Below are 23,412 nucleotides of genomic sequence, written 5' to 3'. Positions count from 1 at the left end.
TAGATCGATTATTTATTATAAAAACATAACTGAGAAATAATGTCAAAGTTCATACAAAGATTGCAGTGTGAATTAGAATTTTATCCCTGGAAATACTATTAATAGCATTGAAATAATAAATATATTTTAAAATTTACACATACAAAAAATAAAAAATAATCACAATCACATCTTTTCAAAAATATAACTGAAAAATTCAACATAATAAAATAAAAAGTGCATATGTGAGAAAAACAAAATAGCAATATATCAAAAACAAAAATGAAACTTGTCAATATTAATATCAGGAAAAATAAAATTCAAGGTGAGTACATTAATAGGACCCAAGAAGTTATTTTTCATTTATAAATTGTTTAATGACTCATGACTATATAGCAATTACATATATTTCTATACATAGGCAAACATTTTCTCTATCCAAAAAATGAAAAAAAAAAAAAACTGTAAATTGATAAAAATGAAGGTTCAGTTCAGTTCAGTTGCTCAGTCGTGTCCGACTCTTTGCAACCCCATGAATCGCAGCACTCCAGGCCTCCTTGTCCATCACCATCTCCCGGAGTCCACTCAGACTCACATCCATCGAGTCACTGATGCCATCCAGCCATCTCATCCTTGGTAAATGAAGGTAGATATTTTTTAAAAATCAATAATATGAAGTTTGATTATGAACACATCAATAATATAGAAAACATTTGTAAAAATAAAAAACACAAAATTTATGTAATTTTTAATCAACATAGATTGCTCATTTTTTTCAAACAAATTTAGACCAATTAAAAACATAAATATATTTATTGAAAACAAAGAAACAAAACAACAGTGGGAGCAATGATAACTTTGAAAATTCGGTGAATGGGAGTTGAAGGTGGGGTACATTACAGGGAAAAGCAAGGGCATGAATGGTGATCTAGGAAATAGTGGGTATAATTTGCTGGTTGCTGCTATGATCCTAAGCTTACCTAGTTCTAATTTCATGGAGCTGTCACACTGTGGTCAAAACTCACACAAACTCTTGATATCTAATGGTCAAATTATGAAATGATTTCAGTTGGCATTGTAAGACTGTGTCACATGGTAGGGAGGAGAACATCTTCTGATGGTCTATGTGTTACAAATCAGTGCTTCACCAATTTTTTTTTACATTAAGCCTTCTCTTTAAAAATTTTAAAAATTGTAGTATAATTGCTTTACAATGTTGTATTACTTTCTGCTGTACAATGAAGTGAATCAATTATATTTATACATATATCCCCTTCCTCTTGGGCCTCTTTCCCACCCACCCCCATCCCACCCATTTAAGTCATCACAAAGCACTGAGCTGAGCATCAGTGCTTTATAGCATCTTTATAGCATCTTCCCACTATAATATTTATATGATTGTTTTTCAGTTGTTCAGTCACGCTCTTTGTGACCCCATAGACTGCAGCATGCTAGACTTCCCTGTCCTTCACCATCTCCCAGACCTTGCTCAAACTCATGTTCATTGAGTCAGTGATGACATCCAACCATCTTATCCTCTGTCATCCCCTTCTCCTCCTGCCTTCCATCTCTGCCAGCATCAGGATCTTTTCTAATCATTTGGCTCTTCGCATCTGGTAGCCAAAGTATTGGAACTTCAGCTTCAGCATCAGTCCTTCCAATGAATTTTCAGGGTTGATTTCCTTTAGGATTGACTGGTTTGATCTCCTTGCAGTCCAAGGGACTCTCAAGAGTCTTCTCCAACACCACAGTTCAAAAGCATCAATTCTTTGGAGCTCAGCTTTCTTTATAGTCCAAGGCTCACATCCATACATGACTACTGCATGGTACACTGAGTTAAACGGGGAGGAATTCCTGATGCGTCATTCCTATCTGGGTGCTTCCAAGCTGAGGAGAATGATACCATGGCATCTACAACCAATTCACAGATCATAGATGTCACCTCACCTTGCTGCAGAAATTATATTTGCAGAAGTGTAAGGCTTAAGAATATATGTGCATAACTCAAGGAAAAAAATAACATGAAAAGCATGCAAATATAAAGATGTAAAGAGAAATTTTAAGCCTAAAATACTCTGTGTATGTGTATATGCCTGTCTGTAAGAGAGAAAGAGAAAGAGATTGATCTATGAAACAATTGCCCTTTTCATGCCCATTTACAAAGTATGCATGAGGATGTATGTAATTCCCCTTGGGTGATCTAAAAGCTCAAAATATTCTTATATTCCTAAAGCAGCATGCCATGTTCACAGCTTGTTAGAATTGCTCTTTTTGTTAAATTGTAATAGAGTGCTTGAAATATTAACACCAAGGACCTTCAGATATCCTTTCGTGGGAACACTATCCACAGTTGACTAAATTCTACTTTTCAGTAATTATTAATTTTAAAAACCTTGGTTATATTAGTTCAGCTTAATTAAATTTTGTTTAACAGGTATTTCTACTATCAATTTACAGTCAATTTTGAAATGAGTACATTTGCTCATTATAGTTTTAACATATAAACTGTTTGGCAGAAGTGTTGCTGAGCTTGAAAATCATTCTTTGGATATAAAACACTGGGCATCAGTCTTATAACATTTGCAGATGCATATTGACTCTGTTTACTAAACACACACACACACCGTTAACTCCCCTTAGCTCTTAGGGAATTGGTTGTAGAAGCAATCTGGAGTATTAATTATGAGATTAGCATCATATAGCCTCAAGATTCTCCTCCATCATGATTATTTACTGGATATGTGATCCTAGCATCTTTTTTTTTAAATTTACTTCATAGCAGTGTTGTGAATGATTTAAGTAGTATATAAACATTCTTAACACAAAGCTTTATAGTTAAAGCTCAAAATATGGTATCTGATACCATTATATAATATGTAGCCAAAACTAATACATATGTATTGCTTTCTATATTGCAGATATTATTTCAAACTTTCAAAGCATTAGCTCTAACAAAACTTCTGAGTTGTATACCAATAAAATTATCTCCGTCTTGCAAATTAGATCACTGAAGCATAGAGAAGTTAAATGATTTATCTAAAGAATTTTTGGTGATGATTTATAGTGTCCCAGGCATCCTTATTTGGATCCTTGTGTGAATGTTGCTTCCAAATTTAAGCAATTCATACCAAATAAGTACAAGTTGTGTTGTCATAATCCCTTTCTACTGTACCCTCCAAAACTTAATTGTCTGGTAAAGAAAACTTTTCCTTCTGTTTAAAGAATCTTCTGCCACTCCAGACTTAATGACACTTTATTGAAAACTATGTTAAAATCATTAGAAGCTGTTTTCCTATGTTTAAATTCCTTTGAAAATACTGCAATTTTTAATATCCATTTCATTCTACAGGTTACGGCCATCTATCTCAGAATATTTTGAAAGACCTTCTTCTTGTCATAGAAGTGATACGTTCACCATCCAACACACCAATTGCTCATTTACTTAGATTTTCAGTTTCAGTGACCTTAAACAGCTTTCAGTTCAGTTCAGTTGCTCAGTCATGTCTGACTCTTTGCAACACCATGAATCGCAGCACACCAGTCCTCCCTGTCCATCACCAACTCCCAGAGTTCACTCAGACTTACGTCCATCGAGTCAGTGATGCCATCCAGCCATCTCATCCTCTGTCGTCCCCTTCTCCTCCTGCCCCCAATCCCTCCCAGCATCAGAGTCTTTTCCAATGAGTCAACTCTTTGCATGAGGTGGCCAAAGTACTGAAGTTTCAGCTTTAGCATCATTCCTTCCAACAAAATCTCAGGGATGATCTCCTTCAGAATGGACTGGTTGGATCTCCTTGCAGTCCAAGGGACTCTCAAGAGTCTTCTCCAACACCACAGTTCAAAAGCATCAATTCTTTGGCTTTACAAAGTATCAAATTAAGTTATTTCACTTTCTCTTATTATTTCCTATCATTCTAAGTACTTCATTAGTTCCAGTCTGTTTTCATGGAATTTATATGGCAATTATTCTCCATCCTGGCACTTATCATAGTTATCAGTATTTTTTTTTAATGCATTTGCCTAGTCTCCACCTGTAGGAATTCTGATTCAACTGATTTAATAAGCATTCTGAACATCCATATGTTTTTAAAATTTCTTCCTATGTTTCTAATATGCACATTCTCTCAAATATTAATAGTTCCTTTCTTACTGTATTAGAAGTACAAGTCTTCTCTAAGTATCCACCAGAGATTGGCTCTAGGACCTACCCCAGATACCAAAATCCGTGGATATTCAATTCCCAGAGGTGGCCATGTGTATCTGCTGTTACTCATCTACAGTTCAACCTATCATGAAACTTGAAGTACTGCATGTATTTACTGGGGAAAAAAATCTGTGTATAAGTGGACTCCTGCAGTTCAAACCTCTATTGATAAAAGTCAACTGTATTCAGTTTGATGTGGAATCATGACTTCATTCTTTGTCAATAGTCTAATTCCCCTTCTCTTTGGGCCATGAAGCTCTTCAACCATAATTGGGCCCTTATTTCTGCATTTCAATTCTAAATTTTGATTCCCTCTCTTTACCATGGGTTTCTCCATTCCCCTTTCCTTCTAGTCTCTGATTCTCAAGACTCAGAAAAACCTCCTTCCTTCTAGACCAGGCTATAGCCTATGAAAGGAGATAGTTTATGTATTCATTCTGCCATCTAGAGTGGAGAAACTCCCAAATAATTTAAACTTTGTTGCATTTGTTTTTGTCTTGTTTTGTTATTTAATTCAAGCTATCACAAAGTCTAGTATGTTAATATTAGTCACTTAGTCGTAGTCAACTCTTTGGGACCCCATGGACAGAGCCCACCAGGCTTCTCTGTCCATGGTATTCTCCAAGCAACAGTACTGGAGTGGGTAGCCATTTCCTTCTCCAAAATATCTTCCCCACCCAGGGGTTGAACCCAAGTCTCCTCCATTTCAGGAGGATTCTTAACCATCTGAGCCACTAGAGAAGTCAATTGTCATAGTGGACAATATGAATTATCCAATGGAATATACATTACTTAGAATTTCTATAAGTAATTGGTGTGTGAAATTCTGCCAATGTACCATTTTTTCCTTTTTTTTTTCTTTTTACCCTTTGGGAATTTCTGTTTTTTTTTGTTTTTTTTTTTTTTTTTTAAACACAGGAACACAGAATATAAGCTCTGATTATAAAATACTCAGTTCATTCAGGGTCATGATTCAGGTTCATGACTGCTAGTCATCAGATGCTATATTCCAGTTTCTTGCATCCAAAGTGCTAAGTGATAGAAACCATAAATGTTGATAGGAGCAAGTGAGATTCTTCACTGTGTGTTGATCACTGAAGTCTGTGTATCACAGCTGAGCTCTAAAATGAACACAGGGCACCTCTCCCTTTAGAGTCACAAGTTGGCACAACAGCTTAAGACTCATTAGAAAAACAAAGACACCGAGAATGGGCCTTTAGGCTTTATAGCCAATGCTTTTCAGAGTTTAAAAGAAAGGCTCAGATTTATAAGTTTTCCTAAGAATTCAACTCACCCTACTCTGATTTGATTTGCACATCACCTAGTTAAATCATTCTAATGATTTAAAAAGTTCTGGATGTTTTCTGATGAGATACATAGGCTACATCCTGGAGGCATGACAAGGCTTCTAAGACTGATGATTTACCCCAGAGGATCAGGTCCTCCAAAAAGGGCTTACACTCTTGACAATGTAGGAGAAATGGGGATTACTGTTTAATGTGGTGGCCATATTAAAGTTTCATAAAGAAGAAGAAGATTTAAAAGACTTTTTTTATTTTTTTTTTTTAATGAACAAAGGCAGAAAAAGTGAACTGACTAGCTAGCAGAGGGACAAAAATGTTTTTATCATGTTTAAGGATGATAGACAGATAGAGTATAGTACTAACATTAGAGAATAATAGATGGTGCAGTTGCAAAGGTATCATCAAACCAAATTAAGAGTGCATATATATTAGATTAAAGCAAGGTTTCTTAACCTTAACATCTGTGACATGTTACATGAGACCATTACCTGTTGTGGGGGCTGTTCTGTGCTTTGAAGATTAAAAGAATCACTAGACCAACTGAAGGATTTTGAATGAGAAAAAAAAAAAAGTGTTTTATGTTTTATGGAGATAATTCTGGTGATAATGTACAGAATATATTGGAAGTAAGAAGATCTCTTTTAGGTGCTAAGTTGCAATAACACAGAGATCCAAAACTATTTGGTGACTCTGGAAAGAGGGGTAGAAAATGTTAGTAGGAAGACAGGAGCTAAGTAAACCAGTTTCATCAGAATGATGACTGAGTTTGAGGAGAGAGAAAAGGAATGCTGATGGTTTTGAAGACTTACATGGATACAGTGAATACTATTGTACTATTCCTTTTACTCTTCCAGGCAGATTTTATTGTAATTTCTTTCCTTCCACCTTTATCCAAGTACAAGTTAAATATTTTTTCTTGATATGATGGAGAGAATAAGTTATGGTGATTTAGACATATATATAAGTTAAAGATGGAGAACAATTTGTGTAACCAAGCAGGATGGGATCCTCCTGAGTATAAATGCCTTCCCATGTCCCTGTTTCTTCTTTGTAGGAAAAAGGGTTCAGCTTCCTAGACACTCCCTGAGTTCCAAAGGGCAGATTCAAACCGTTGCTCCTTGGGAGAGGTAGATGTGAGGGAATGCAGAAAGAATCAGTAGTGTAGCTATGGAGCAGAGTCCTCGTTCCTCCTGGTACTTCCTCAAAGAATATACATAACAATCTGATGCAGAGGTCTGAGTTTTTCTATAAGAACTAAGGCTCCTACCCAGGTGGAGGATGGCAATTTTGGACTGAACATAAACCTGTGGATGCCAGACCAATTGGAACTAGAAGTTTGATTCCTGGACCACCCTATTTCCTCACCATCAACCAAACAGAGGGAGGTCACACACCTTGCAGACAGTTCCCCAAATTTTGCCTATAAATCTCTTCCCCCAAAACCACTGGAGAGTCTAGGTCTTCTGTGTGCGAGTCACCCATTCTCCTTACTTAGTCCTTGCAAATAATCTTTCTCTGTTCTAGACACTGAATCTGCTCCAAACTCCAATACATCAATTTGTTTGGAGTCACTATACGTTGGGCACATCAACTTGGGTTCTGCAAGTTAAAAATTGGAAAATGACAATGTCATAGGTGAAGATCTTCATGTAGAGAGGAGGAAGGAGGCAGGAGGCAGGAGAAGAAAATGTCAGGAGGTAAATAAAGACTCTAAGTCAGAGACAGAAAGAAGAAAAACACTTCCAACAAGAGTAAAATCAGCTTCAATATCTGGGACATTAAATATCATATCTAACAAGAAACCAAAATATTTGTGTAAATAAAAGATACAGGCATTTATTGAGTAGTTTTAAGGGCAGGAATTAGATGAATGTGAGCTATGGGAGTTGGTGATGGACAGGGAGGCCTGGAATGCTGCAATTCATGGGGTCGCAAAGAGTCGGGCACGACTGAGTGACTGAACTGAACTGATCTGAAATGAGCTATGGAATGGTAGCTGGTTATGTAGAGGCATAAGCTGAGTACTTTTTAAGTATTTTGTTAGAATAAGAAAATAAAGAAATGGAATGCTATTCTGGGAGCAATTCAAGTAAACAATTTCTGGATGTAAGAGAGATCTACATATATAAGAGGAATGCATAAATGAAAGAAAAACAATTGAAAACTTGGGAAGCGAATTCTAAATGTTGTTAGGGGAAGCACACTGATTGAAACTGCCCACCCTGGCCAGGCACCAAAGTAACCATTTGCATGAGTTGTTTTATGACAGGAGCTCCTGATAAGGAATACGGAACTAATACGCCACCACCAATCGGAAGAGTTTGGGAAAGGTTGAAAGGAGACACCACGTATCTGTCCACTTCCCAGAATCCCTCTTGCTAGCATCCATCTTGGCTGAGCCATGCGAGTGCCACCAGGAAAGACTTTGAATTAGAATGATTGGCCAAATACCACCAGGAAACGAATCCCATCATCATAAAACCCAAGACTGCTAGCCAAGTTCTCCTGGGTTCCCTTACCCTACTGCTCTCCACTTGGGTGCCCTTTCCCAATAAAATCTCTTGCTTTGTCAGCACGTGTGTCTCTTCAGACAATTTATTTCCAAGTGTTAGACAAGAGCCCAGTTTTGGGCCCTGGAAGGGAGTCTCCCTTCCTGCAACATAAATATTACAGATTTTGGTTAAATGTAGGCCTGTCTCTGTGTTTTGTGTAACTGGGAAGAGCCAATTTTAACTCTTCTGTGGTTGATCTGTTTTGGGGCATGCTAGAATTATTATAATTACATGTAATGGCCTGCCTAGGAGAATCCTATCTCTCTGCTTGACTGTTAAGCTAAATTGCCTTTGTTCAGAAAACTGACAGCCTACAGATTGCAGGAAGGAATAAATTAACGTATTCCCCTGGATGTGAGCTATGGAATGATGGCTGGTTATGTAGAGGCATAAGATGAGTACTTTTTCAATATTTTGTTTCAATAAGAAAATAAAGAAATGGAATTGTTGCAGGAGGGGCACCCCTTCCAAGGCCCAAAACTGGGCTCTTGTGTAACACTCAGAAATGAATTGTCCGAGGAGACACACATGCTGACAAAGCAAGAGATTTTATTGGGAAAGAGCACCGGGTGGAGAGCAGTAAGGTAAGGGAACCCAGGAAAACTTGGCTAGCAGTCTCGGGTTTTATGATGATGGGATTAGTTTCTGGGTTGTCTTTAGCCAATCATTCTGACTCAGAGTCCTTCCTGGTAGTTCAGCCAAGATGGATGCCACAGAGAAGGATTCTGGGAAGCGGTCAGACATGTGGTGTCTCCTTTTGACCTTTCCTGAACTCTTTCGGTTGGTGATGGCTTATTACTTCCATGTTCCTTACCAGGACCCCCTGTCATAAAACAACTCATGCAAATGGTTACTATGGTCCCTAACAAGGGTGGGCAGTTTCAGTCAGTGTGCTTCCCCTAACAGAATGCCATCCTGGGAGCGATTCAAGGAAACATTTCTGGAGACAAGAAAGATCTACTTATATAGAAGGAATGAATAAATGAAAGTAAAACAATTGAAAACTTGAGAAGTGAACTCTAAGTCTTATAGATGTTGGTTAAATGTGAGCCTGTCTCTATGTTTGTGTAACTGGGAAGAGCCAATTTTGACTCTTCTGTGGTAGATCTGTTTGGGGGGCACTTTTGTTATTATAATCACACATAATGGCCTGCCTCAGAGAATCCTGCCCCTCTGCCTGACTGTTAAGCTAAATTTCCTTTGTTCAGGAAACTGACAATCTGTAGATTGCAGGGAGGAAGAAATTAACATAGTCCCCTGCCTGAGGCTTGCCATTCTAGGAGATACTTGAAAGATTAAATGTCCTTTTTACCTTGTTTTCTCACACACCCCCGCCCCACCCCCCCCCCCCCCCCATCTCTGATCCATAAAAGTTGGGGTCTGGCATCCAGACCCTAACAAGATGTTTATTTTGAGACATTAGTCTGCCATTTCTCTGTCAGCCTTGCCTCAGCATTTCATCCCTTGGATTCACTGGCCTCTTGTATGGCAAGCAGAGTGAGGTTAGACTTTGTAACTTTTGTGTAGACTTTCATAAATGAACTACTTTCTGCTTCAATATCTTTGAGCTGTGTTAGGAAAATCATGTCTACAAAAGGGAAAAGAAGTAACTGTTTTCTCCTAATGTCAAAGTCATGAACAGAATCACATCCACAAGAATCAATAAGACTTGTGTATTTATAGCCAGTGCTTCTGGATAGAGAAAAAGGTGGCAGTTTTCTTTAGCGAACTTTATACTCTGGCCATTTGATTGTCTTTAAATGTTTGCCACATTTTTGCAAGAGGCCCTAAACTTTCTCAGTAAAGCTTGTTAACCATACATTTAAAACATCAAAGTTTCACAAGCCACGTTTACCCAATTTATTTCAGAAAAGCAATGTAGTAGAAATAACTTATTTATTGGCTCTAAAACAAGAAGCTTTAGTCATTTCAACTGAAATTCTTTATTTTTGTTTTGGTTTAGACATCAAAATCAGGACTGGTATTAAAATGCAAAGACTCAACCTTGCCTGTCTATAGCTCACTGAATTTCCTCCTGCCTGTCTCAGATTTCCACTGTTGCTTTCAGCTGGGGAAGGTAAAATGTCCAAATAATATGGGGGTTGCTCTTTGAGGTAGGTTAAAATTGTAGACAATATGAGAATTATTCATTTAATGCTGTTTCAAGTCAGGGGTGAAAAATGACTGTAGTTACTAGATGCTATAAAATAATGCAATGCAGTTTTTGTATGTAGTCACCCTTTGTATCAGCAGGGAATTGTTTTCAGAAACTCCTGTGGATACCAAAACACGTAGCAGTTTTTCTAGTATATAAAATGGTGTAGTACTTGTATATAACCTATACATATCCTCCCATACACTTTAAATCATTTCTAGATTACATATAATACCTAATGCCATGTAAATGCTATGTGAATAGTACTACTTACAATATAGATGCTGTGTAAATAGTTGCCAGCATGGGGTAAACTCAAGTTTTGTTTTTTGAAAGTTTCTGAAAATTTTTTTTGGAATAGTTGCTATCATTGATTGGTTGAGCCCATGAAAATAAGACCTCTGAATAATGGAGCCCAACTGTATGGTCATAGTTGTTTTTTGTTTGTATTTAACTTTAAATTTGCATACTTAGTTATTCAACATATGTTCCTTCACCACAGTCTCAAAGAAATCACGCATCATTAATGTTTATTGCTATAGATGTTGATGAATTTCATCTCTGCTCCCACTTCTTACAAGTTAAAAACACAGACTGCAGAAGCTATTAGTTAATTTGAACTCATTCCCTGGTGGCTCAGACAGTAAAACATCTGTCTACAATGCGGGAGACCCGGGTTCAATCCCTGGGTTGGGAAGATTCCCTGGAGAAGGAAATGGCAATTCACTCCAGTACTATTGCCTGGAAAATCCCATGGACAGAGGAGCCTCTTAGGCTATAGTCCATGGGGTTGCAAAGAGTCAGGCATGACTGAGCGACTTCATTTTCACTTTCATTTGCCATCTCTAGCATTTTCTACCCACCTTGTGTTCACTATTACTTACTGGAGAAAGACTTTGGAATTTCTTTTTTTGTGCAGGCCTTATACTAGAAAATAAATATAAAAAGTCAAATGAGAAATACTTCCTACGGTCTTGTGGCTCACAGTAGGTATAGTCACTACAGAAGATATACACGGTATGAGTGGGTAGGAGTCAAGGAAACCTTGAACAGAGGAGACCCATGAATGCCATGTTGAAATATGCCAGGTCATCAGTTAAGGTTATTGGGCATCCAGGAAATTGAAATAGCATGTACAAATCCAGACTCTGATAGGACATGATAGATTTGGGAAATTGTAAGCATTTCAGAATATCCAAAGCTTAGGGAACATGGCTCCATGGTTAAAATAAGGAAAGATTTAGGAGTGACAATGTGAGAAAGATACAACCTAAGGAATGTTCTGGAAACTACATTTCCCTAACACAGATGCTAGTAATAGTGATTTAAAGTGGCTTTTGTGCCAATGGAGGATATAAGAGAGAAAGTCCATGCTGCCTTCCAAATCCAACATCTGGAGCTTTCTCTAAGGATGGAATTTTTATAAGAAATTAAGCAAGAAAGTCAAGGACTAGATCCAAAAGAGCTTCTCTCCCAGTACATTTTGAAGTGATAGAAGTCATAAAATGTTCTTGCCAGAATGAGCAGGAGGAGATGTATGGGATTCAGCAAAGTCTGGGCTGGAGTAGATTAGGACTGGAGTGAGGGCCCTTTACCTAGGTAGACTCTTTTCTTGGAGTTAAAGGACACAAAGATGTGACTGAGATGATGCCATGAAACTCCTGCTGATGACTGTGTAACAGATTGGCATTGGATTTGTCTGCCATTGATCATACATTAATTACTTCTATTTTCAGGCAGCATTAGGTAATGAAGTCAGACAGTTTCAGATTAGACTTAGCCGAATCATTAGCCATGAGACATCCAGCAAATTCTGAACCTACTTCCCTGCCTCCATCCTTTTCTCTGTTCCTTTCTTTCACATTAAAAATTCTATTCTTATGCATTTATTTGCATAGTATAGCTTATTTTTTAATTAGGCATGTACACAATAAAAAATCAATTATATGAAAACTGCTATAAAAACCAGAAAATCCCCACTTCCATCATCTCAATTCCCATTCCTTCAAGCAGATATTATTGGTATTTATGTGTTATTTTGGTATTTATATATTATTAGTGTTTATATGTTATTTATATATTCCTTCAAGCAAGATATATTATATATATATAATTGGTGTTTATTATGGTATTAGTATTATTTTGATACTCATTTCTAATTACCTTGTGAAATGTATTATTCTTCATTTGCATTAGAAAATTGTACAGAAGCATTCTCCTATAAAATATGAAGTTTTAGTTTTCTGTCACATAGTACTCTGCCTCTGATGGCAGAGCAGGTAAAGAATTTGTCTGCAATTTAGAAATAGAAATAGAATGAGAGTTATATAAGTAAGTTTAAAGTTTAGAGCATTTCTAGTTGAAGGAAATCATTCATGGAAATATTGTTTCCAATCTTCACAAAACTGTGTAAGGTAAATAGTATTATCCCCACTTTAAAGAAGAGAAAATAAGGGTTTGGAAAATAATTGGAGGATTTCTTCAGCTGGCCGATTAAACATGCATGTTCTACCCCAATATCACATGAGGATTACATTAAAATTTTGTTTACAAGCAAATATTCACAATGAAATAGAAGCAAAAACAATGACTATAATGTTTTTGGAAGCTGCAAAGCTGACAGATGCATGTGAAATAACAGACCAGAAACTGATAATCTGTTAGCTAGCAGTGGGGAAAAAAAGAAACTCAGTATATATCAAAATAAAGGAAGAGAGAAAAGAAGGAAAGAGAAATAAAGAAAGGAAGAGAAAGATAGAAAATAAGAAAACCAAAATGTGCATAACTTCATTCTAACAGGTAAAGTAGTGGGTGTAAAGCCAGGACTAAAAACATTATATTTCCTTATAATGGAAGACATTTATTCCCTCTCCCACTCTGCCTAGTTGGACAGAGTCTTCATAAGGAAATAAGGAAAGGTTTATTTTCTATAAAATACAAAATAATGTTTATTGCATTGTCGATACAAGCCCAAAATTATCACCTTTGGGCCCAGAGGTATACCTGAAATAAATATAGTTACATTAAAGAGGATATTTAAATGAACACTTATAAAAAGAAAATCAAGTGAAATATTGTTAAAACTCTGAATACTCTAGACAAAAAAAAAAAAAAGATAATAGCAAAACTGAATGCCAAAAGATTAGAAAGCTAAATTTTAAATTCAGGACAAATATCTCCCAAACTAGACATCCCTACCCAACCAGTGTATGAGTTTATTTTGATAATACAATAAGCATATGATTGTTTATAAAGCTTCACTTTTTTTGCACTTTGCCTAAAAAAGATGCTATAAGATATTCTCTATCCAACAAAACATTAAATATCTTCAGGATTAAACACAGTGGAAACAGAATCAGATAATGACAAAAGAGAAAGATTTTACCACTGGATCTTCTCTTTTATAAAAGTGAACTACAAATTCAATTGCAATTTGTTTGTACTTTCAAATCTCATTACTTTGTAAGACTGTTCATTGGTACTATGCTGTTAGTAGCTTGTGGAGAAGGAAATGGCAACCCACGCCAGTATTCTTGCCTGGAGAATTCCATGGACAGAAGAGCCTGGCAGGCTCCAGTCCATGGGGTCCCAAAGAGTCAGACATGACTGAGTGAATGAGAACATTAATAGATTGCACTATGACCTACAGATAGATAGAACTCAGGCTAGCTATGAACAAAGAAAAAAAAAAAAGTCAAAAACGATTGGTGAAGCTAAAGATGTTTAAAATGATATGGATTCTTTAAATGAATCTATAATCCTCAATTTGCACATCATTTAATATTAATTTCCTCTCAGTGCATTCACTTCCAAACACACCAAATACATTTAATCATCCCTAGTTCCCTATTTCTGTTACAAGTCTGGGAGACTGATGGAGCAGAGGTACAGGGCTATACTGGTTCAGGCGGCTCCAGCAGAGAGTCTGAAATAAGTATAGATCTAAAACAAAGGTCACACAGTATGATTGAAAATTGTTGATTTCTTCAAAAGACCAAAAGGAAGTGATAGGCAGACAAGAAGACAAAGGGAGGAAGTGGAGGTTGAAACAAGGATAGCAAAAACAGAATAAAGACATTGATGACTTGCATCTGGGTTCAAGACAAACTTCAGACATCCTCAGAGCCTTCCAAGGATTGTCCTGAGTTTCTGTCATAGGACAGAACCATCAGAGTTCATCCTTATATTTCCCCATTTTCTACTGAATGAAATCCAAAAGATAGGACATTGATTCTTCAGAACCTCGTCCTAACATTTTGCTGCCAGTCTTGCTTCTTTAAATCAGCCCCATTATTCCTTGACTGGTCTCTCTTCACAGCAAAGTAGATTAATTATTGCATCATAAATAAGCACCAGGATGACTCACTGACTATCAGAAGTTTACGCTAAGTCTCACTATTGTCATGTAATGGAGACCCTGTTTCAGTATTTTAAACAAACAAAAGCAAAGCATGACAGATCTCAAATGTAAAACGATGACTTTTAGAATATACTAAACATGATTTTAACATAATACTTAAGGTCAGGAAGCAAGAGTTAGAATTGGACATGAAACAACAGATAGGTTCCAAATAAGAAAAGGAGTATGTCAAGGATGTATATTGTCACCCGGATTATTTACCTTATATGCAGAGTACATCATGAGAAACGCTGGGCTGGAAGAAGCACAAGCTGGAATCAAGACTGCCGGGAGAAATACCAATAACCTCAGATATGCAGAAGACACAACCCTTATGGCAGAAAGCGAAGAGGAACTCAAAAGCCTCTTGATGAAAGTGAAAGAGGAGAGTGAAAAAGTTGGCTTAAAACTCAACATTCAGAAAACTCAGATCATGGCATCTGGTCCAATTACTTCACGGCTAATAGATGGGGAAACAGTGGAAACAGTGCAGCCTTTATTTTTGGGTGCTCCAAAATCACTGCAGATGGTGATTGCAGCCATGAAATTAAAATACGCTTACTCCTTGGAAGGAAAGAAAGTTATGACCAACCTAGATTGCATATTGAAAAGCAGAGACATTACTTTGCCAACAAAGGTCCATCTAGTCAAGGCTATGGTTTTTCCAGTCGTCATGTATGGATGTGAAAGTTGGACTGTGAAGAAAGCTGACCACTGAAGAATTGATGCTTTTGAACTGTGGTGTTGGAGAAGACTCTTGAGAGTCGCTTGGACTATAAGGAGATCCAACCAGTCCATTCTGAAGGAGAGTAGCCCCGGGGTTTCTTTGGAAGGAGTGATGCTAAAGCTGAAACTCCAGGACTTTGTCCACCTCATGCTAAGAGTTGACTCATTGGAAAAGACTCTGATGCTGGGAGGGATTGGGGGCAGGAGGAGAAGGGGACGACAGAGGATGTGATGGCTGGATGGCATCAGTGACTCTATGGACGTGAATCTGAGTGAACTCCAGGAGTTGGTGATGGACAGGGAGGTCTGGCGTGCTGCGATTCATGGGGTCACAAAGAGTTGGACATGACTGAGCGACTGAACTGAACTGAACTGAACTGTAGAAGATGTTTAGTGCACATTTGGAATTTCAGATTGATTTCAATAGTTTTCTGGTCTCTTGGGTTCTAGAACCAGTGTGTCTAGCATAATTACATTCAAGACTTTTTAATTTGCTAATCATATTACTTTTGTAATCAGTGTTTTTAAATCATTTTTGAAATTCTATATCCTTTTGAAAGTCTGATAAAAGCCTTTGATGCTCTCCTCACCATGGAAATGCATAAACATGAATATATGTGAAATTAGATATTCTAATCTCACTAAATGAGTTAATAAATTATGTCTGAAATTGTCATCAATACAGTAAATGATATGCGTTAATTATAATTTTATTTTTAAAAGAATGTGTAAAGACATTTCCACTATTTTTTTTTCATGAAAAAAAGAAAGAAAATAAAAATATCTCCAAACAATTAGAAGAATAAGATCAGATCAAATTGAAATTTCAATGAAACTAGGAATTACACATAATGTCCTCATAGTGTTCAAGGGAAAGCTAACAGATGTATTGAAAATTACATGAAAGATTGGAGAGATACACAACCTGACATCTATAGCTGGTGACCTCACACAAATGTAAAATCTGAACAATTTTCTAGAGCAGATATCTTCTTGGAAGGATCAAATTCACATTATCTTTAGAACAATGGCAATGAACTGTTGATCCAATATTGAAAGTTTTCTTGAATCTCATTTCACATAATGAAGAAGCAGAGGAGTTAAACCTGTTGAGGAAGTATACAGAGAAGTCATTTCACTGGATTCTGTCTCTCTGTGAAGCATAACACATAAAAAGTTTTTATCACTTTGAGTAACCTGCAGCTCTGATCTCTATTGCCTGGAAAGAAGTTAAAGTCAGATCAATGAGGGCTAAAAGACTGTATATTGTATGGTGCTTCACTGAGATCTAGAGAGAACTTCTTCTGATTTGTAGTACTTTTCTAGCTTATTCCTACAAACCAATTGAAATAGCTGATACAAAGTATATGTTTTATTCAGAGGTGAGAAATGTTAAAACAGGCAACAATACAATGTAAGAGACACTACTTGTAACACTAAAAGGGAATAGGAGGTTAGAGACATGATGAAAAGTATAGAATCCTTGACAGGGAAGAAAAATCACAAAGCTGATCAAAGTGGTGACCACACATAAATCATAAAAGATGGAAAATACATGATAAATGTAGGGGATTAAAAGGTACAAATTGCTATGTATAAAATAAATTAAGCTATAGGACATATTATACAGTACAGGGCATACAGCCAATATTATATAATAACTTTAAATGGAGTATAATCTATAAAAATATTCAATTACTATGCTGTACACATAAAACTAATATATTTCAAATTAACTATTTGTCAATAAAAATAAGCAAATAAAATGAAATAATGTAAATTTTTGAAAAAAATGATAATATATTGACATAAAATCGGAAGTATTCAAAGTTTAAGATCATAGTACAAAATAAAGTAAGATATGATTCAGGATCTGAGACCTTAGTTAAAACAATGAAAAATTTTTTAAAAAGTGAAATAGAGGAAAACAAAATCATGGCAGAAACAAATTCTATGTCAGAAGTAGCATAATGACAAGGTAGATACTGCTGAGAGCAGTTCAGGTCAGTTCAGTTCAGTCACTCAGTCGTGTCGACTCTTTGCGACCCCATGATCTGCAGCATGCCAGGCCTCCCTGTCCATCACAAACTCCCAGAGTTCACCCAGACTCATGTCCATCAAGTCGGTGATGCCATCAAACATCTCATCCTCTTTTGTCCCCTTCTCCTGCCCTCAATCTTCCCCAGCATCAGTGTCTTTTCAAATGAGTCAGCTTTTTGCATCATGTAGCCAAAGTATTGGAGTTTCAGCTTCAACATCAGTCCCTCCAATGAACACCCAGGACTGATCTCCTTTAGGACAGACTGGTTGTATCTCCTTGGTATATACAAAACAGAATGTAGGGGAAGAGAGTAAGAGAAAACAAATAACAAATTAAAAGGAAATAGAACTATTTCTTAGGAAAGACAGGAAATGCCACATAACTATTGTCCTATTGAACTACAAGAGTCAAATTTGAAAAGTTCCAAGATACAATGCAAAAAAAAAAAAAGTCAAAATCAAAAGAAAACCTAAACCTAGGCATTGGAGTAAATATTGCTTTCCTAAAGAAAAATAAAAATTAAAAAATGATCATTGACATTGCATAGAATTGAAAATCTATGGATTAAAATTATTGGCTTTTGCAGAGTGTTTAAGTCTTAATCCCCAGTAACTTACAATGTGACTGCATTTAGAGATAAGACTTCAAAAGAAAGAACGGTAGTAAATCCACTCCAATAAAATGTCAAAAAGTAAAATAAAAGGATGCAAATTAATAGAGGGCTGGCCATGTGAAGAAACAATAAGAACTGTGAACAGTAAGCTGAGGAGAGGCCTTCAAAGACATAAACCTTCCTGGCACCTCAACTTTGAAAACCCAGCATCCAGAACAATGAGAAAAGAAATGCCTATTGGTTAAAACACTCAGTATCTGGTGTTTTGTTATGGCATTCCTAGCAAACATGCCAGACTATTTAAGGCAAAATAAAATATCAAGCTATGTGGAAGGTTACAAAAAAACCTGAGATAGGTTCTAGAGGACAATATAGAATACCTCTAGAGCTCTAAGGAACACAGTAGTTCAAGAATTTTATAGCTAATCAAATTTCTATGAGTAAAATTAAACAGATGAATATTTATATATATAAGAGAATTTAGTATGCATGATGGATATATGTTTATTTAAGAACTACTATAGAATATAATTTAGTGAAAGAAAACGCTGTTTAATTAACAACAAAATATCTCTCAGAGAGCAATCAGTTCAGTTCAGTCACTCAGTTGTATCTGACTCTGTGTGACCCCATGGACTGCAGCACATCAGGCTTCCTTATCCATCACCAAGTCCCAGATCTTGCTCAAACTCATGGCCATAGAATGGGTGATGCCATCCACCCATCTCATCCTCTGTCATCCCCTTCTCGTGCCTTCAACCTTTCCCAGCATCAGGGCCTTTTGCAATGAGTCAGTTCTTTGCATCAGGTGGCCAAAGTACTGGAGTTTCAGCTTCAGCAACAGTCCTTGCAATGAATATTCAGGACTGATTTCTTCTAGGATGAACCAGTTTGATCTCCTTGCAGTCTAAGGGACTCTCAAGAATGTTCTCCAACATCACAGTTTAAAAGCATTATACATCAATTCAAATTTATAATTAAGTCTCAGAATTTTGTGGGATTTCTGTTTTGAACAGAACAAAAATCTTAAAAACTGGATGGATGGAAACTTAGAATATGGATGTAAAAATAAAATGACTCATAACAGGTATGAGGGGAAGTAAGAATGAATACTGGGAGTATTATAAATCACAATTACTTTCTCATGTTTAATATGAGGGGTCAAAATGTAACTTAAAGAATATAAACCAAATATTATATGAATGTAAAAAATGAAACTAAGGAAAATAAAATAATGAAATATAATATGTGGTGAAGCTGAGAGGAGGAGGATGGGGAGATGTACAAAACATAAAGTATACTGCAATATACTCAGCTATGTTAGAAAGTTAAGGGTTACCACTGAAAGGAAAAGAAGATTAAATATACTGTAGAAAGCTATGGTTAAAACATTCATCTCACACGCTAGAAAAGTAATGCTCAAAATTCTCCAAGCCAGGCTTCAGCAATACGTGAACCGTGAACTCCCTGATGTTCAAGCTGGTTTTAGAAAAGGCAGAGGAACCAGAGATCAAATTGCCAACATCCACTGGATCATGGAAAAAGCAAGAGAGTTCCAGAAAAATATCTATTTCTGCTTTATTGACTATGCCAAAGCCTTTGACTGTGTGGATCACAATAAACTGTGGAAAATTCTGAAAGAGATGGGAATACCAGACCACCTGACCTGCCTCTTGAGAAATCGGTATGCAGCTCAGGAAGCAACAGTTAGAACTGGACATGGAACAACAGACTGGTTCCAAATAGGAAGAGGAGTACATCAAGGCTGTATATTGTCACCCAGATTGTTTAACATATATGCAGAGTACATCATGAGAAACGCTGGACTGGAAGAAACACAAGCTGGAATCAAGATTGCTGGGAGAAATATCCCTAACCTCAGATATGCAGATGACACCACCCTTATGGCAGGAAGTGAAGAGGAACTCAAAAGCCTCTTGATGAAAGTGAAAGAGGAGAGTGAAAAAGTTGGCCTAAAGCTCAACATTCAGAAAACGAAGATCATGGCATCCAGTCCCATCACTTCATGGGAAATAGATGGGGAACCAGTGGAAACAGTGTCAGACTTTATTTTTTTGGGCTCCATAATCACTGCAGATTGTGATTGCAGCCATGACTTATATTTGCTATGTCTCTTAATGACTTTATGACTTTTAATCTGACGTTAAAAGACGCTTACTCCCTGGAAGAAAAGTTATGATCTACCTAGATAGTATATTCAAAAGCAGAGACATCACTTTGCCGACTAAGGTCTGTCTAGTCAAGGCTATGGTTTTTCCTGTGGTCATGTATGGATGTGAGAGTTGGACTGTGAAGAAGGCTTAGTGCTGAAGAATTGATGCTTTCGAACTGTGGTACAGGAGAAGACTCTTGAGAGTCCTTTGGACTGCAAGGAGATCCAATCAGTCCATTCTGAAGATCAGCCCTGGGTGTTCTTTGGAAGGAATGATGCTAAAGCTGAAGTTCCAATACTTTGGCCACCTCATGAGAAGAGTTGACTCATTGGAAAAGACTCTGATGCTGGGAGGGATTGGGGGCAGGAGGAGAAGGGGACGACCAAGGATGAGATGGCTGGATGGCATCACGGACTCGATGGATGTGAGTCTGAGTGAACTCCAGGAGATGGTGATAGACAGGGAGGCCTGGCGTGCTGCGATTCATGGGGTCACAAAAAGTCGGACACGACTGAGTGACTGAACTGAGCTGAACTGATGGGTAAAGCAGCAATGGCTAGAATGACTTTCCTTAGAAAAGAATATAAATTATTAAAAAATCATTTACATATAGAAAATTAATAGCAAAACAAGAAATGTAAATACAGTCATATCAATAATCATACTAAATGCAAAAGACTATAGACCAATCAAAAGTTAGATAGTATCTGAATAGAGAAAACAAAGATGCAAATATATGTTGTCTTCAAGAGACAAACTTTAGACTAAAAAAAAAGTTTATGTTTTATTTTAAAGGAATAGAATAGTGTATATTATAGAAACAATGAACATATTAGAAATAAAATGAATGTATTAGCATGAAACTAAATAGACTTAAGCAAAATAGTCTCACTAGTAACACAGAGGAACTTTCCTAAAAGAGTCAATACACTAAAAAGAGACATAGCAAATATAAGTGTACATACGTTATAACAGAGCATCAAAATACATGAGGCAAAAACGGGAAGAACTGAAAGAAGAAAGAGACAAAACAAGAATAACATTCAAAGATTTCAATACATGATAACCAATAATTGATAAAACAACAAAACAAAAAATCAGCAGAAACGTAGAAGAGCTTAACAACACTTTTACCAACTTGATCTAACTTACATAAAATGTTGAATCCAACTATTGAAGAATATGCACTATTTTTCAGCATACATGAAACGTTTTCTAGACTACAAAAAATTTTAAAAATATTAAAGCCATAGAAAGTATGCTCTCTGACCATTACAGATTTAAATTAGAAAATCAATACTGAAAATTAATATGGGAGACTTCCAAATATCTTGAAGTTAAATTATCTTCTTCTAACTAATGAGTCAAGAAAAAAATCATGGAAATTTAAAAATTACTTTTAACTAATGAAAACAAAAATAGAATATTATAAACCTATCAACAAGTCAAGTAGTATTTATAAGTAGATTTACATTGCAATTGCCTAGATAGGAAGAAAGAAAAGGATTGAATCGGTTAGCTAAACTACCATCAGGAAAAACTAGAAAAATGGAAGAATACTCAATTCAAAGCAAGCAAAAAAATTTAAAAATAGAGCAGAAATCAATGAATTTTCTTCAAAAAGAGAACAGAACACAAGAGAGAAAGGCTATGAAACAGAAAAAAAAAAAAAAAGACTTTCTGTACAGATCAAGAACGTTCATATACCTTTAGCTATATCAGAGGTTAGCAATTTGGCTTGTGCTCTGTTTTCTGGAAAAGGGGGAAAAAAAAAAAAAACTTTTACTGCAGCATAGCAATTCCCTCTCGTTTATGTGTTGTCTGTTACAGTAATGGAGTAAATTAGGTGCAATAGACATCATAGCCTCTATATCCTAAAACATTTTTTATTTAGTTTTTACAGAAAAAAAAATGTACCAATCTCTGATATAGACTGACTAATACAAATGAAAAAGACAAAAATTATCATATTGAGGAATAAAAAAGGTAATAATTACCAACTTTTCAGAATATAAATATGGGAAAAGATAGGTCAACAAATTAGACAATTTAGGTGAAGCTAATAAAATCTAGGAAGACAGAAATTACTATAACTTACTCAAGACTACAGAAAAACAAACAAAAAATAAATTTATAAAAGTTCAACTAATGATTAAAAATATTAGTCAAAGAGAAGCCTTGACTCAGATTGCTTCAGTGATATATATATTTTACCACTTTATTTAAAGAAGAAATATCATTTGCAAACACTTCCTGTTAATAAGACAACATTTTCCAGCTTATTCTATGAGTCCATTACCCTCACACTAAACCAGACAAACTGGAGGAGGAAATGGCAACCCACTCCAGTATTCTTGCCTGGAGAATTCCATGGACAGAGGAGTCTGGTGAGCTGCAGTCCATGGGGTCACAGAGAGTCGGACATGACTGAATGACTAAAACACAAATCAGACAAAGATATCACAGCCAAAGGAGACTACAGACTAACATTTTTTATGAGCATAGACATAAAAATTTTTAACAAAATGAATGTAGCAACATACATAAAGAATTTTACACCATAAAAAGTAGAATTTATCTTAAGAATGTAAAGTTGGTTTAATGACTAGAAATTAGTTAATGTAATTAATGAAGTTAGTATAATAAAGCATATGAATATCTCATCTGATGTAGAAAAATTAACAATAGTTTATATAAACATAATAAAACTTTTAACAAACTAGGAATATAAGGGAACTTATTTAACCTCCTAAAGACTATCTATAAAAATCTCATTGCTAAAATTTTATTTAATGATAAAAGACTGAATTCCATCCACTCTAATATAAGGACGAAGTTCAGGGTGCCTGCTCTTGCTTCCTTCAATCAATATTGTGCTGTTTCTAGGCAGTGAAATCATGTTGAAGGAAGAAAGGAAGGAAAGGAGGGAAGAAGACAGGAGATAAATTTATCAAGATAGAAAAACAAAAACTCTCTTTTCACAGATTACATAATTTTATATGTGGAAAATACTAATACACAAGAAGAAAAAAATGCTAAGAAAAAGAAAGTCCAAGTTTATTATAGTGGCATAGTTTAGCATCAACACATGAAAAATAAAATTAATTTTACGTGTAAACAATGTCAGTGAACAATCCAATCCAAAATAATATTAAGGAAACAATTCCATTAGCAATAGTCTCCAAGAAGTAAAAGAAATTAAAAATAAATTAAATAAAATAAATTAAAATATAAATGAAAAATGACTAAACATTGCTGAGAAAAA

Source organism: Budorcas taxicolor, chromosome 2 (genome assembly GCF_023091745.1).
Source record: "Budorcas taxicolor isolate Tak-1 chromosome 2, Takin1.1, whole genome shotgun sequence".
NCBI classification, from domain to species: Eukaryota; Metazoa; Chordata; class Mammalia; order Artiodactyla; family Bovidae; genus Budorcas; species Budorcas taxicolor.
This window is presented reverse-complemented; position numbering follows the sequence as displayed.